The sequence below is a fragment of the Antechinus flavipes genome, chromosome 4 (assembly GCF_016432865.1).
Source record: "Antechinus flavipes isolate AdamAnt ecotype Samford, QLD, Australia chromosome 4, AdamAnt_v2, whole genome shotgun sequence".
NCBI lineage: Eukaryota > Metazoa > Chordata > Mammalia > Dasyuromorphia > Dasyuridae > Antechinus > Antechinus flavipes.
In genome coordinates this window covers 259,791,678-259,809,451 of record NC_067401.1, presented here as the reverse complement: position 1 = coordinate 259,809,451, position 17,774 = coordinate 259,791,678, and positions in this window count along the sequence as shown.

Here is a 17,774-nt window from a genome sequence, read left to right as displayed (position 1 = left end):
CAAAGAAGTGGCTAATATTATTTAAACGGATTGTGTATAAAAATAAGTACAATGAAATTAGAATTTAATAATTGTAACTTTTACAGAACAAATTCAATTCAGTGACCATCTCTTCCACTAAGACTTTTAGGATTTCCTCTATATCTTTTCAAGTTAACTTGTATTTACTTACCTGTGTACAAATTATATTTTCTAATATAATTAGCTGCCTGCCCCCCAAATAAGAATATAATAAATAACAATAGTTAATATTAATCATTGATGATTAATGGTATACCTTAAGGTTTGCAAAATATTTGATATAGAAGATCTCATTTAATTGAATTGAATTAAATTGAATTATTAGAGACAGATTGTGGAGGACCTTGAATGCTAGAATTAATAGTAGTAGATGAGGGAAAATTTGGACAAAGAGCATTGCTATTTTCATCTTCTGAGCTCAATGGCAAACCTAATGTACAGAACCTGGCATATATTAAATGCTTAATAAATACTTATCAGCTTGACTCCAGAGTTGGCTAGTAGGATTGGCATTCCTTCTGTAGCAACAAAAAGGGTAGTGAGAAGCACTGCACCAGTATGCAAGACACCTAATAAGACATCTGGTTAGCTAGAGAAGTGTTTCTATGGGTAATGGTCACTGTCATAGTATCTTTGTGACTGTTGCTTTCTTATCTGTTTCCTCCAATTGTCAATTGGTATATATGCAATGATCCCTCTTCTCTACTCTTGTTGATACTGATACTGGTGACATAATGCTGGGAGGATAAGGGTAAGGGTGGGGTTGGCTCACTCTCTGGATGTATACCTGTCTCTAGGATGTTCCACTTTGGCTCTAACACTAGGAAGAATAAACTAGGAAAAAGAGAGGAATTCTGGACACACATCCTTCACACAGACTCTCAGAAATGCCTTCACAGGGAATGTTTTCCCACTTGTGGCTTAACAAATGACATAAATACGAGGAAAACAATATAATGAGTTTTATTTGTATTTAAAGAAACATGCCCACTTGTAGAGGCATAACAAGATATCTTGTTATATGCATGCTTTATAACATTGATATATAAATTTAACTTTTACAAATCTAAGAAAATTCTAAAATTTGTCTATGATAAATCAAAAGTTCTTAGAATATTTTGGTGTCATATACTTTTCTAGCAGCTTGGTGAAGCCTATGGACCCCTTCTCAGAATAATGTTGTTAAATAATGGAAGGAACTGCTAAATTTCAGTTAAAGATTAGTGAAAAGTAAGATGTCAGCTTTTCTCATCGTGGATTTCTTAAAATATGCCTGTTTATCTCTTGAAGGCCTATGTATACCAAGATAAAAAGGCCTATCCTTTGTCCTTTGTCATGAGCCACAAAGCAATTTTCCAAACCATAACTATCAAAGGTCCTTGATACAGAAATCAGAGATGCTTGATATAGTGACCCAAATTTATATGACCATAAGGGTGTTGCTCTCTTTGGGAGGCCACATAGTTATGCTAATATTGAGTTAATTTTTTTGGAGTCAAAATAGGTTTTAAATTAATCTTTTGGAATTGAATTCCTGGGCCAGCTGATAAAGCACATTTAAAAATCTCTGCCCCCTTTTTTGAGAAATACTTCTAAAATTTTAATTCTCAAGAGTGGTAGCTAGTTTATTTATCAAACATGAATTTGAATGATAGTTTGAAGGGAAGACATATAAGTTAACTAAAGAGAATGAGTGGCAGACTCTGAAGGAAATCCAAAAGATTATTGTTTTTGTTGTGCAGTCATGTCTGATTTTGTGACTCCATTTAAGATTTTCTTAGCAAAGATACTGGTGCATTTTGTCATTTCCTTCTCCAGCCCATTTTACATACGAGGAAATTCAGGCAAATAGGATTAGTTAGTTGTTTGGCTAGTAAGTGTTGAGCCAGAACGGACTTGGGAAGATGAGTCTTTTTGACTCCAGATTCAGCACTCTGTTCCACTGTGCCACCTAACTGTCCCAAAGAAGGAATTCCTAAAGTGTGTTGAACAAAGGCACTACTTTTGGAGTGAATGTATAACTTCACAAATGACTATTCTGAGGGCAGTGCTTATTTAGATGACTATGTTTTGGTATGCTTGTTGACAAATTGACGCCATTTCTTGGTAATCATATCTTACAATCACCCTTATTGTATCAGGTTTCCATTCTGTGTCATCGACAGTCATGTAGCTAGTTTGTTTACATTAATTCAGCTATGTGTGATTGCTGTCAATTTTTAGTATATATCCATCATGACTATCACAAGTATGGATCCAAACCTCACTAACGGTTCCAATCTATGTTTTTTGTTTTCTACACAAATTTTAAGGATTTTTTTTGGGTAGACTTCATCAAAGTCATTTCTGGATATCTTAATCCTCTGTACCAGCCACTGAAGCCAACAGATAGAGTAATCATGTCTGATGGAATATGAAATATTCAGCCCTTGATGTTTCCTACCTCTCGGCTGAGAGCAGGGAGAAATTTTTCATTATCTCTTTTCAGATTCCAAAATTTCTCCTTAAAACTAGTCAGATCATAGAATAACAGGGTCATAGAATTAGAACAGAGTTTAGTCATTGTATATATTGTCCTCCTAGTATTGCTTACTTCTCTCTGAGTCAGTTTATGTGTTTTTTTCCTGTGATCTCTTATTTATGTTTTAATAATTATTGAGCATTTCCCTCTTATATCTCAGGAATTCTAAGTTGTCTTCAGAGAAAAAATAGGATAAAACAGTAAAATCTTGGCAAAATAAGGGAAGGGCAAAATTTGAAGCCAGGGCAGAGATTAGGCTAGAGTGGAGTAATAACAGATTATGGATTTTCTTAGATTCATGTAAATACCTGTTAGCAGAATGGCAATTCAAGTAGCTAAATTATGAGGTGCATTTGGAATATTGCTTGCTGTTAAGGTTCATGAGAAATTTACTCCATTGCTATACAGTTTACTGGGGACAGCACAGGATGTGACCCAAGCAAGCTTTAATCTTCAATATAGCACATCACAAACAATATCTTGTAGAAGATTTCAAGCTCTTGTTGCTGGTGAATAAAAAGCCATTTTTGGTTCTTTGTGGGAAGCTACACTATGAGTAAGATTTACAAAATTTACAAAAATCCTGTTGGGCTGTTTTACTGGAAGAGGTTTCTTATTTCTAACATATAGGAGTGTGATCCCCAAAGATTTGATAACTACATTTAGTGTTTGATTGTTGACTATTTTCTTGTGTATAGAAACAAATCTATGTGCATAGAGATTCACTTCAATCAAAGAAGAGAGAAACACTCATTGTTTCACTGTATATAAAGTGAGGTATATAAACTAACATGGCTAATCTGAAGTAAAGACAAAGAGAGACAGAGAGACAGAGAAAGACAGAGACAGACAGACACAGAGAGAGAGAGAGAGAGGGAAAGAGACAGAGAGACAGAGACAGACAGAGAGAGAGAGAGAGAGAGAGAGAGAGAGAGAGAGAGAGAAAGAGAGAGAGAGAGAGAGAGAGAGAGAGAGAGAGGAGAGAGAGAGAGAGAAAGAGAGAGAGAGAGAGAGAGAGAGAGAGAGAGAGAGAGAGAGAGAGAGGAGAGAGAGAGAGAGAGAGAGAGAGAGAGGAGAGAGAGAGAGAGAGAGAGAGAGAAGAAGGTAGGGAGGAAGGGAGGGAAAGAGAAAGACACATACAGACTCAGAGAGAAACAGAGACAGAAATAGAGGATATATCCCCATAGCAAGAATTCTCTCCCTTTTTAACACTTCCTCTTGGCTTCCTTCAAGTCCCAGCAAAAAGCCCACCTTTTACAGGAAGCCTTTTCTGGTCCTTCCTAATTCTAGCACCTTCCCTCTATTGAATATTTTGCATTTATACTGTATCAAGCTTGTTTTGTACATTGTTGTTGTTTGGCTGCTGGTTCTTCTATTAGATTTTAAGCTCAAAGAGCATCATGACTGTCTCTTGTCTTTCTTTGTACTTAGCACAGTGCTTGGCACACAGCCAGGTACTTAATAAATGTTTCTTGACTGACTCACTCTTTTCCTCTTCCCAAATTCTCTTCCGTGGAAGGAATCCTGACCCTGGTCAGCAGAAACCAGCCACTTACTGAGTCTGGCATAGCAATGGTAGTTCTGTAGATTGCCGAAAGACTGCCAGAAGGAAAACCTAAAGAATGCTGGGACCAGGAACTTCCTGTTTGCATTGCTGCCCCAATCCTAGAGGAGCTCTTTGGAATTCTGTACACTAGGCATTGTGATAGAATACAGTCCTTCAGTATGTACCAGTGTAGGAGAGATAATGGCCACCACCCCCACTCACAGTTCCAACTCTCACCCTCACCGTTACCATGTCAGCATGCATTTATTGGATCCTTTCCCCCTTCCATTATTCTTCTCTGGCGCCTCATTAGAGAAGAGATGCATAGAACCAACAGTATAGAATTTCTGCTATAAAAGATAAGGTCATCTTAATTTCCTTAAGCTCCTCCTATCAGTAGGAGGTGATAAGAAAGTATTCATGCAATGTGCTTTATTTAATGCATTTAATCCATCAACCTGCTTTGTTTACATACAAGTTAATTCCAGGTATTGTGTATTCACTGGGTAAATTAAAGAGCTTGTCAAAAAAAAAATGAAGGCTTTCAAATTAGGTGGAGGAGAACCTATTATTCAGTGAATCAAACAGCCAATCAAACTACTCTTCAGTGATGGCTTTTGTGCCATTGATCATCATCCTCCCGTGTTTAAAAATAGACGTAATATACTCCTTGACTTGTGCTACCATTTCTTTTCAAAACTGTCTGTCTGCAGGTGTGTGACATTTGTCTTGCTACCACCTCTCTTTCAAAGGAGTTGGCAGTTGGGTTGGTTTTAAAGGGCCCTAACAGTTTTGCAGAAAAGACCCATCTGGCCATTCACAGTTATGCATGTTTCTCCGTAAATGGGCAGCTTTCCACATATGGGTTGTAAACAGCACAGAAAGAAAATTGTAGGTTGTGTGTCTGCACACTGTCATCCCTTTGTGTTTGAAGATGAATCAGTTGTGTGAGTCAAACAGATAGTGTATCAGGAGCCTAAAACACTCGAGGTTTGAGAGAGGGTAAAAGAGACACAGGTGTGACCTGTCATGGACTACTTCCTCTCTGTTCTGTCCTCTACCATTGTGGGGATGCCAGCAAGAAGAAGTCAAAGATTAGAATCCTATAGGGGGTATTCAGGAGAGTCAAGAAGCAGCCTCAGGTCTGTAGTATATGAATTGGTGGTTTGGGAACTGGGGTTGTAATGTGGAGGGAGAATCAGCTAATTGGGTATTTTGGGAGTGTGTTGGAGGCTCAGAAAGAGCTAGTGTGAAAATCAAGTTTGTGCATTCAGGTAAGATCAGGATCACAGGATGACAAATATAAAGCTAGTAGAGAACTGAGAGTATCTACCTCAAACCACTAGTTTTATGGGGGGAGGGGGAAGATTGCCCAAGAAATTAGATGACTTGCACACTTAGTAATGATAAAGAGTCAGATTTTCTTCTATTCACATCCAAAGAAAGAGCTGATAGAATCTGAATGCAGATTGAAGCAGACTATTTTCACTTTCTTAATTTTCACTTAATTTTCATTTTTTTCCTTATAATCTGTTTCCTTCTTTTACAAAATGACTTACATGGAATTTGTTTTACCTGATTGCACATCTATCAAATTGCTTACCTTGTTAAGGTAAGCAAGGGAGGAAAGAAGAGAGGAAGAAAAAAGAATGTTAAAATTTTCTTTACATGTAATTGGAAAAAATAAAATACTTAAAAAAAGAAGTAGGATTATTATCTCAGATACTCCAACTTTTCAGTCAAGAGTAACAATAAGACAACAACAATAATAATAGTAATGGCTAACATTAAGAAAAATGATTATTAAATAAATTATTGGGGAGAACCTGGACTTTTCCCCAAAATTTACCCCACCTAGAATATCATATCTAGATGTTGTTGTTGCCCCACCTAGCTAGAGAACCTCATAAAGAACCTAAGATAAATTCTGGCTTATTGTCTTCTGAGCCAGGTTGAGCAAAGATGGATCCCCTTTTGTATAGGATAGTCTGGATAAGAGATAAGTCTCTTTGTCTAAGATTGAAGAAGCAGAATGGCATCCCCTAAGTCTTCATTAGAATAAGTGTACCTCTCATCATACTATTTATTCTTCTAATTATTAATCAATCAAAGTTGATTGCCACCCTCAACAATACCAGTCTTTTAACTGCATATAGGCAGGCATTGAGTGGATTCCATGGGGAGTCTTTGGTATTTGAGAGTGTCACTATTTCCTTTAATTAATTATTCATTGGCAATGATTAATAAAATAACTAATTACTTAGAAACTACATCTCACCTTTTATATTCACACTTATATAGCACTTTAATATATGCAAAACACTTTGCATGTATTAAAACACTTATAACAGCCCCATTATTATCTTCATTTTACAGAGGAGGAAACTGAGGCAGAAAAAGATTAAATGAATTGCCCAGGATTACACAGGTTCTTCATGCCTCTAATTCCAGAGCTTTCTGCACTGCATTAACTTTATCATGTTTGCCTTCCTAAGGAGAGGGGTTTAAAATGAGATTGACTTTATCTTGGTGATTGGCTTGAGAAAGCAACTTAGTGCTGGTATGCCTTGACAGAAAAGATATAGACCTTTGCTTTCCTTCTAGTTTCTATTTTGTAAGAGGAATGCCTGTGGGCATATTGTGTAAGAGGTCTGAGCATTGTGACTCAGGGAATTAGAATTAGGAGGTAAATGGAACAAAAATGCTATATATTAATCTAAAATATGAATAGTTTATGTATGATTGAATAGGAAGAGTGTTTTAGTTTCTTCAGAACTGGATCTTTTCATGGGACCTTCATTATTTGGTTTAAAGATTGCTCATCATAAAGTTTCTTCTTGTTGTAGTTGTTCCACCCAATTCAATTAGACAAGCATTCATTAAGCACCTACTATGGACAAGGGACTAAAGCATTGTGCTAAGATCTGGAACACAAATAACAAAAAATAAAACAGAAAAGCACAACAAAAACTGGTTGGTGAGGAATTCAACATGGAAGAAGAGAATATTGATCCTAACAAATATTACTAAAAGCTGCCATAGGAATTGTTAAGTGGACTGCAGTTTGAAGGAAACTAATGGATGGGAGAGAGTATATTCCAGATATGGGGATAGCTTGTGTGCTGAGCTGTCAAATCAGTAAAGAGATCTAGTTGGCTGTAAAATAATGAGAAAGGAAATAGTGTAAAATAAACCTATAAGGTAGGCTGGAACCAGAGGGAAAGGACCTAAATGCCTAATTAAAGGAGTTTATACTTTTACTCTAGAGAAAATAGGGATTCATTGAAGATTCTTGAGCTGTGCTTTTAGGAAGATTCTTTTGGCAGCTATGTAGAGGATGGAAAAGAAAAAGCTACATAAGGACATCCAAAGCAGGTGTTTTATACTTTGTTTACAGAGGTTATGGGCATGAATGCACCATTGGAGTATATTTTTAGATAGTTATTTTATTTTATTGGCTTATTAAGTAATAGTAACTCTGAAGGGAAATTTTAATGCATTTTTTGAGTTATTATAGTATAGCTAAAATTCATTTTAAGTAAACAGTGAATTGACAAATCAAGAAAACATGAACTTCCATTCTCCTATTTTGTGTTTCAACCAGCAAGGATGTTGCAGTGAAAGAAAGATCGGTGAACCTGGTGGAATTGATTGTAATGCCTTTCAGATGTCAGTCCCTGAAGGGCACTATTCCTTCTGAAATAGCCACATGTGAAATTTCCATCCAAAGACTCAAGTTAATGGCCAAGGTCATTCTCCCTGGGATGTACCAGAGCAGCTGCTCCCAGTGCCCAAGGCAGAACTTGAAAGAACCTGTCTTCTACACCTTCCCTACCTTTGTTTAGACAATATTCCTATCCCTTGCCAAATGTCTGCTTAGGAAAATATTCTAAAGAAAAATCCCGACTCTTTTAACTAATATTAAAAATAAATAAATAAATAAAAACAAAATTAAAACAAGAAAAAAAAAAAAACAACCACCTTCTTTTTTCCCCTTGAGGCTCAAATCAAAGACAATTTTCCCTTTCATTTGATTTCATCTGAGAATTTAAGGACAGTCACATTAGGCATCAAGACAATGACTGAACTCTCTTTAATGTGGCTGAGTCACACTGTTATTTTTTATTTTCTTTCAGGCTTGAATTAACTAGATTAACTGTCTGTCTATAGAAGCTTAATTCACCCTATAATTGCTAACTGTGCATTTCACATCGTCATGTATGGGCCTTGAACTAAGCCAGACCTGGGCTAAGGACAATACTCAGGTTTTTAAATCTCCAGTCAGAACACTAGCTATTAAAGCAATCTGCCTCTCTATTATGATTTAAATTAGGCATAGAGTTGAATTCACTTATTCTCTCTCTGCCTACTAAATTTCTGAACCAAGTCTTACTTGATATAATGGGAGAGTTTCCTAGGCTTTGGCTAGAAACCTAAATTCCTCACTCAGAGAGTAGAATCGATTTAGGAACCAGCAGGCCTAAGTGCAGAAATGGTTTCTAAGAAGCTGATTGGTGAGCACCCATGTGGTCAAGACAAACATGAGCTATTCCCTAAGCAAGTGTCAATCTCCCAGCTCTCTAAGAATCTTCCACTAAAAAGTTATATTTTGATTTGGAAAAAACAAAAGAAATTTGTTATCCTGGGCATAAGAAAACAATTTAAGACTGGAAGGGAACATGGAAGTGGTATATTGGATAGAGGTCTGGCCTTGGAGTCAGGAAGAGTTGAATCTGATTTCTGCCTCATATGCTTACTGGTTGTGTGATCTTGGCAAGTTACTGTCCTCTCTGTCTGTTTCCTTATCTGTAAAATCAAGATAATAATAGTATGTACCTCCCAGAGTTTTTGTGAAGATTAAATAAAATTAAATCTATCCATCCATCAATCTATCTATCCATCCATCCATCTATCTAGCTAGTTATTGATACAAGTATATCTATTTGTAGATATGTATATTTATGTATCTATATAGTTATGACTCTCTCTCTCTCTCTCTCTCTCTCTCTCTCTCTCTCTCTCTCTGTGTCTCTCCATACACACGCATATACACACACAGAATGCTTTGCAAACTTTAAAATGTTATATAAATGATTCAGTCAGAATACACTTATGTATTGCATCCTCCCTCATAGACAGCATGATGATAGATGGATAGATGGATGGATGAATCTTCAAATAGTAGTCATAGCTATTTCATCTTTTTTTTTCTGTTTAGCTGAGGATCCCTCAATTACATAAGTCTTAAGAAAGAGAGGAAGGACCTTAAAAGAGTAGAGTCAGTCAGGTAGGACTTTTTTTCTGGTTGTATGATCTTGGGTAGCTATACTTTTCTGGGCCTCAGTTTTCTTTCTTGAAAAATGAAGAATTGGCCTGACTTCTAATGTACCTGCTAGCTTTAAACATATGATTCTATGATGTGATCAAATCCTGGGACAATTTGGGTCCCTTAAAATTTCAGTGACTGAAGATATGCACATATATACATATACATGTACACACACACACACACACACACACACACCCCAAACCCAAAAGTAGAATATAAATAAATATCTTTTAAGAGCTTGCATAATATCAGCCAATGGCAACAGCAGGTTTTTGACAGGACTGTGAACTTCCCCAAAACACCATCCTGTCAGCCTGGCAGTGATTCAGCGGCATGATTCAACTCCTGCAAGATGGGTTGCTGCCAACCAGAGTATCCAGCCGAAACCAAATCCCCCCCACCCAGAGCCGCCAGCCGATTAACATTTAGAATTGGGGGCTGCATCCACTTGTGAGTTGAGTCAACTTGTTATTAACAGGACTAGTTCCCCTAGAGGTAATACAAAGAAATCTTTTCTTCTGGAGTTAAGAAGAAAAATAAAAGAGGAAATGCCATTCCTTCCATCACTGTGTTATCTCTGATTTTTCTTTTAAAAAAGGAGGAGCAGTACATAATTCTTTACAGCTGGCACATCATATTTAAGGCAGAGAAAAAAAAAGCTTTATCCTCCCACCCATCCCCTCTGGATTCTAGTTATAATGAGACCTAGACATGCCATCAACTTTCTGTAATCTGAATGAGGGAACGGTGCCTTCTGAACTGTGAGGAAACGGAGCAGACATCATCAGAGGACCAGAAGCTGTGGAAATAATTTTCCTAGAATTATTAGGATTCTCTTGACATAGCCACCTTTCTGAAAGACAGATCTGCCCCTCCTCCAGTTTGAGGATAGAGAAGAACAATGAAGGACAAATCTTAATTCTTGTGCTGCTGGAGCATGAACACACATACATACATAAACATGCTTACATGCATTCATATATGTTCTAGAAAAAAAATGCTACTGTGCTGAACCAGATGAAATGTCCCTGCCTCTAAACCCATGTACACAGTACACTGAACCTTGATGATCCATCCTTGCAGCCATTAACTCATGGTAAGCCTACAGCTCATCAAATGAAATTTTCTCCAAGTAAACATCCAGCAAAGAAGAGAGTTATAATAGAATGAAGAATGATATCCTTTGACAGCTCTTTTTCTCCCTATTTTTCCCTTTGTGTGAGAGTTTAGGAGCAATTTCTCAAAACCAATTGCAGGCAGAAAGTCAGGGATGTGGCACAAAAAGGGAACCTTTCTTTTTTCTTTCAACCTCTTAGCTACTTCACTGCCTTGTGCTGTTTGGAAGGCTTTTGTCTGGCTCTGCTCTTTAGCCTAAAGTACCGTACAGCTTTTTGGAGTCTCATTTTGCATAATGCCCTGGAAAATACCCCAGAGAGGTTGGCTTAGTCGGACAAAATCCTGGTTTTGCAAAACAGCATTTCCATCATCTGAGACCCTCATGGGTAAATACCAGTGGCTTTAATTCAATCTTTTCTTGTGAAATACTCCTATTGAAAATCTTTATCCCTGAAAAAGATTTAAATATTTGGATAATTTTCTGCAAATTCTCAGGTGTATATATGTGCTTATTTTTAAATTGGGGCAATCATAGCAGAAGCAATCCACAGTAGAAAAATCGAACCCATAACCTGTTGGGGTATATTTTATAGAATCAGAGATCCAGAACTGTGGAGAATCTCAGCAGTCAGTCTAGCTCTTTTATGGTACATATGAAGGCATTGAGACTCATGAAGGTCAAAGGAGAAAAAAAAAGATTTATACAAGTATGCAATTCAAATCCAAGTCTTCTGATTCCAAAGCCAAGGTTTGTTCCATGATTACACATTATTTCCTTCTTCTTGTATGAGACATTTTGAGATTCTTCATTGAAATAGGGAGTATTAAAATGTGCAAGGTATTGTGAAAGTATAATGCTAGCCCCAAGAATTAATGTAATGTAAAGAAAGAAGTAGTTAAGGCGCAAGTCTTTGGATCAGGAGGACCCAGGTTCAAATTGTGCCCCAATATGTGCTATTTGTGATACTATGGATCAGCAGTTTAATCTCTCAGTTTCAGCCAACTCTCTGTAACAATAAGTTGCAGATTAATTGTTTAGTTGCATAAGTGGAAGAAATTCCTTTTACCCTTATAGATCTGACCCACAAAACAAAATGGCCCAAGTGCATCCTTAAATTCTCCTCCTCATCTGGTATCCCATTATCATTGATTCAGCTCAGAATGCCTCCTGCCTCATCAGTACCCTCAGTTGCCTCTCCCCTGTGATGGCTGGCTGGAGGGCAAAGGAATAAACTTTCCCCCAACTTCCCAGAATTTTCTAACTAGTTTCATTTCCATTAACTGTTCTGCTTGGTTTCAGCTCCATGAGCATCACATCCACACTTTCCCTCTTTATCAGTTTCCTTTTGTGCATTGTCTTTACCTATTAAACTGCAAACTCCTCCAGAGCAGGACCATCTTTTTGTTTCTTATTTGTATGTCCTGGTGATTAGCACAATAACTGGTCCATAGTCTATGCTCAATAAATATTTATTGACTATTTTATCTTTTCTTTTTATAATGAATATCACTAACTTCTCAAATATGGATTGATTTCTAGGAAGGGCAGGAATGACCCTAATACCTGAAGAATGAACAAAAGTGTCTGGAAGTCCCCAGCTGTGAGATGCAGCTTTATATGCCCAGCAGCAACACTGATGGCTGCAATGACTGTGAGTGGCACTCTCGCCTAAGATGCTACTTTCCAACAAGTCAGGCCCACATCTTTGGAGCCTGCCAGGGTGTGGGTGGAATGGGCTTTTTTCACAAGTGCTGATCCTCTTTCTTTTGTTTTTGAAAATGTAGCCCTTGTTGTTTACTCCAGTTTCAGAAACAGCTTTTTTTTTTTTAACCCAAACTTCAGCTCTGCTATAACTGGTCCCCTCCTCTGTCTATTTCAGAAAAATAATATAGCTTCAATCCAAATTAGTCTTGTTTATCAGCAGTCAATATCCAGAGGAGAGAGCAGAGTGAAACCTAATAGCAATCGAATACTGCTTACTAATTTCAGCTCTCTCATCGTTGTTTCCATCATTGCATTTATTTGCAGCCTGATTCTCTATCTTTTCCGGCCTCCTGTCTCTGCAGCTGCCTCCTCTTCTCTCCTTCCTGATGGCTACAGATCTCTGCTTATCGTTCATTTCCATGCTCGGCTTTGTCTGTCTCTTTGTGTGCATCATCCTGGTGTAGGTTTCTTGGCTGTATATGGAAGCCTCTTATTTCCCAGGCATTGTCAGTGACTAGACGGCATGAGGGACTCGTTGCAGCCATTCTGGGCATCCTTTGTCTTGTTTCTTTTCCGATGGCCTAATTTCACACACGTTTCAAATAAGGACCCTCTTTTCAATCTAAGCAGTCAATATGGATGTGCTATTGTTCGGGAAGGCAGCCAGATTATTATTATTTTTAAAATGTATTCACTGCATGAATTTCTCATGAAAAAAAAATCCTCCTATTGAAAACCATTGCCCCCGGGAAGGATTTAAGCATTTGGGTAATTTCCCCCAAATTCTCATGTGAATGTGTGCGCGTGTTTTTAAATTGGCGTCGTCATGTCAGAAGCAATCCATAAACAATATTGATTGCACAAACCCCCAGAACTGCCAATCTCCTATGTCTCAGAGGAAGCTCTTTCGTTATCCCCTGCTGCTGCTCCATAATCTCTGAGAAGATAGACTTCAAACCACTCTGGCTGCCTGCCCCTTCCATGGGGCCCTGAAGTAGCATGTCACTTTGCACTCACATTTTACAGGTTTCAAGCTTCAGTGGGACTCTAGCTACATTTTCTTGGTGATAGCCCTTTGACAGCTTTAGAAAATGGACCAGAAATAGGGAAAGGAAATTATCTCACACATGGATACAGCCAGCTCCTCTTTGTAACTCAAACAACAAAGACAAGTATGAATGGAATAATATACTTATTCCAATTCAGGGACAGAACATGAAATGCATTGCCTTCTCCTATTCCACTTGATTTGATCATGAAGTATGATTTAGGGCTCTAATAAATTAAATTGTTTGGAAACTTCGTTCATTCCCCATCCCTTTTTTTTGTCCCCCCCCCCCAAAAAAAAAATCTATGCAAGACAATTGCTTAATGATTTTTTTTTCTAGTCCCTGTTTTGTCTTTTGGATAACTTAATCTAATGAACCCTATGATCTAGTATGTTAATTTATACCCACAGAAATAATCTCACTTCTCATTAAAGTAGCCCTATTTGTGTGCTCTTCACCCAGTTCTGTAATCTTACTTCGTTTCCCTTCTTTGGTGCTACCAATCAGGTTCATTAGATTCCTGGAAATCTGCCTCACACAGGAACATTTCATGTTTCTAAAAAATCTCAAACACAAAAAGGGCTAAGATTGGACTTTGATCTGAAGTTTCCTTTAAGGAGCCATCTCTCCTGTAACCCTTTGGAAAGCTCTGTCTCAGGTCCTATAAACCTGTGTATTTTCTCTGTCATCAACACACATAGACATAGACAGAGTCATATACATTCTCTCAGCATTTCTTAGGGCTGATGGAAATTCAATCCAAAGTTCAAGAAGTGGGAAATTAATGTATTGATGAGCAGAAACTCCATAACTTCATCCTAAAGCAGACTGAATCCTAGTGATGGTGTTTTAATGACGGGCGGACTGCCTTTAGGACAGCTGCTGCAATGTTCTGCTAGGCTGGGAGCTGAATCTTGGATGAAAAGAAACTTTGGAATGACTCATACATTTTACTAATTTATAAGTGCAGTCTTCCTTGAAACCCCAATGTACAGACCAGAGTTCTGATCTATGAAAGTGAATAGAACCTTGCAGTCAATGAAAACAAGAGTATTTGTTCACTGAATATAAAATCCCTAGCTTATCTCTTTTTATTTATTTATTTTTGCCCTTCCCACATCCTCCAGATTTTTATTTTCTTTCAGTTTCACATGAGGGACTATGTGAAGCCTAAAGCAAAAAAATCTGACTTCTGGAGGTTTGTATAGCAGCAAACAAACAAACCCTTATCTGGACAGCTTACAGGAAAAAGTTGAACATTGAAATCTGTTTGGAAACAGTGTCAGTCTACCTGAGTGGGCATTTGGGATTTTACCCAATAATTTGATGAAGTAGAGCGGAGGAGGAATGGGGAATGAAGGAATTTTCTTTTTTTCTTATTTATAAATTGAGGGGGTTGCACTAAATGGATCAATTCTAGCTTCAGATCTATGATTCTGTGATAGAATTCTTCTACTTCAGCAGTCTAAGATCTTCAATTTTCCTCTCTACCCTTTTGTTCTATACGAGTTGTTATTGTTGAATCATTTCACGACCATATTTGGGATTTCCTTGGCAAAGATACTAGAATGGTTTTCCATTTCTTTCTCCATCTCCTTTTACAGATGAAGAAACTGAGGTAAACCGAATTAAGTGACTTTCCCAGGATCACATGGGTCACATAGGTTGAATTTGAATTCATGAAGATGAATCTTCCTAATTCCAAACCCAATGGTCTATCCACTATACCATACCTGTTCTGTATCTTGAAGAACCCATTTATACCCCATTAAAGATTGTCATTGCAGATGACCCAAGAATCTGTCACTCACTCTTCCTTAACACAATTTTCTTTTCTGTAATTCAGTACTCTGCTATTTTAAAAATATAGTCAGGTTGCATATAAAATCAATTTTTCTACACTTCAGCATATCAAAACTAGATTTAAGAACAAACTTACTAAATGCTTATGCTTATGGGAGCACCCTCTGATCTTTTGCCATGTCTAATGTTATTATAACATCATTGACAGAAAGAAGCAAAACTCTAGCAAGGCTAACAAGCTAACATTTTCAGTGTAAGAGTGGGAAGGTAGGTTCTACTTACCAAAGAGAAAGTTATATTTGGCTTAAAATGCAGCAATTGCAGTGGAGTGGGCTGGGTGTCTTCGCTGAGTTTTTCTTATGAAATTAAACAAAATTTATCTTTCACTGAGTCAGCAAGCATGGTAAAGGAGGCATTTTAGACAAACTTATGGTAGTTGTAAGAGAGTTATCTTAGATGTTCATTCATTCATTCAACAAGCAATTATTGAATACCTACTGTGTGACAGTCACTAATCCGGGAGCCAAAGTATTTAGAAAATATATCTAGATTGTGGAATTTTTCATATATTGTCAGACAATTGTAATATATACTGCCAGTCACAGCTGATGTGTTATTTTTGCTGTTCCTTTTTTCCCTCCTCTTTCTTTTTTTCTTCTTTTATTTATGAGGAATGATTCACTGGGTAAGGGAAGGGAATAGGATATATTAAGAAATGGATGTGATATAAAACCAAAAGATATCAATTTTTTAATACAAAGAAAACATACTTAGATCAAGTTTAATAAAGACAGTGAGGCACCCATGATGCGATGGTGATTTGGGGTGCTAAGACTGAAAGGGGTTTTGCAAAATAATTAGAAGAATCCATCAATGCTAACAGCAATAGGCCCTCAAAAACTGGATTTTTTAGTCCACAAGAAAGAGCATTTAGCAGCAGATAGAGAGCTGTTCTTAGATTGAGGACGACTCGGGTTCAAGTTCTCCTTCTGGTACATACTAGCTGTGTCTACCTGGGCAAGTTCTTTAACTTTCCAAGGGCATAGGCAACTAAGATTTTAAGTTATACAAGAGTTATATCTGCATTTGTCGGGGAAGTTTCCTCATTGGGAATATCCTATCCTATTGAAATCAGAAGCCCAGCCTTTTTAAAATGAGGTTTTTATATGCCCAAATAGCTATTAAACTGTGTATACTCTTTGATCCAGCACTGTCTCTACGAGGTCTGTGTCCCAAAGAGACCATACAAAAGGGAAAAATACCCACATGTATAAAACTGTTTGCAGCAGCTCTTTTTGTGGTGAAATGAACAAAACCAAGAGAACCTTGTATACAGCAAAAACAAGATTATGTGATGATCAACTGTGATGGACTTGGCTATTTTTATTTTTATTTTTTGCTGAGGCAATTAGGGTTAAGTGACTTGCCCATGGTCATACAGCTAGGAAGTGTTAAGTGTCTGAGATAGGTCTGAACTCAGGTCCTCGACTTTAGGTCTGATGCTCTATCCACTGCGCCACCTAGCTGCCCCTGGACTTGACTCTTTTCAACAATGAATTGATTCAAGGCAATTTTAATAGACTTGTGATGGAAAATGCCATCTATATACAGAATAAGAACTATGGAGACTGAATGTGGATCAAAGCACAATATTTTCACCTTTGTTGTTATTGTTTGCTTGTTTTTTCTCATGTTTTTTCCCTTTTTGATCTGATTTTTTTTTGTGTAGCATGATGAATATGGAAATATATTTAGAAGAATTGTACATATTTAACCTTTATCAGATTGCTTGCTGTCTTGGGGAAGGAGAGGTAAGAGAGGGAGGGAAAAATTTTGGAACACAAGGTTTTGCAAAGATAAATGTTGAAACTTTTATTTGCATCGATTTAGAAAAATAAAATACTATTAATTTTTTTTTCAGGTTTGGCTACCTTTTTACCAGGTAACTAAACTGATGCCAGGAGAGTTAGGTGGCATAGTGGATAGAGCTTTAGCCCTGGAGCCAGGAGGACCTGAGTTCAAACCTGGCCTCAGACACTAACTGTATGTGACCCAGGGAAAATCACTTAATCTTATTTGCCTCAGTTTCCTCACTATGAAATGAGCTGGAGAAGGAAATCATCAACCACTTCAGTATCTACCAAGAAAAAACACTAAATGGGATTGTGGTGAGAGAGATATAATTGAAACAACTCACCAACAAACTAATGCTATACCAAGGGAACATTAAAGATATAGCTAAAAAGGAAAAAGAAAAGAGAATGTGGTATAGTATTTAGGACACTGGATTTGTAGTCAAGAAGAATGAGGTTCAAATCATGGTACAGGCAATTACTAGTTGTGTCATCCTGGTGAACCATTTAATTTCTCCTTCTTGGAAAATGATTTAATTTCTCTCAACATCATTTTTTTTTTCCATCTGTAAAAGAGAGGTTTAGACCCAATGGCCTCTAACATCCCTCTTTTTTTCATTCTTAAAAATATTGTAGTAGAGAAAGGAGTATTTGCTTCCGAAACTGGGATTGATATCCCCAGAAGCAGACGGGCAAGGCATGAAAGGGACACAACTAGATGTTATGAAAGAGACTTAGTATATGATGGTTTTATAAGAGTCTGTTCTTGGGACTTAATATATGATTCCATCAAGCTCTTGTTTGGGACTTCTAGGTCTTTCTTTATTCCAT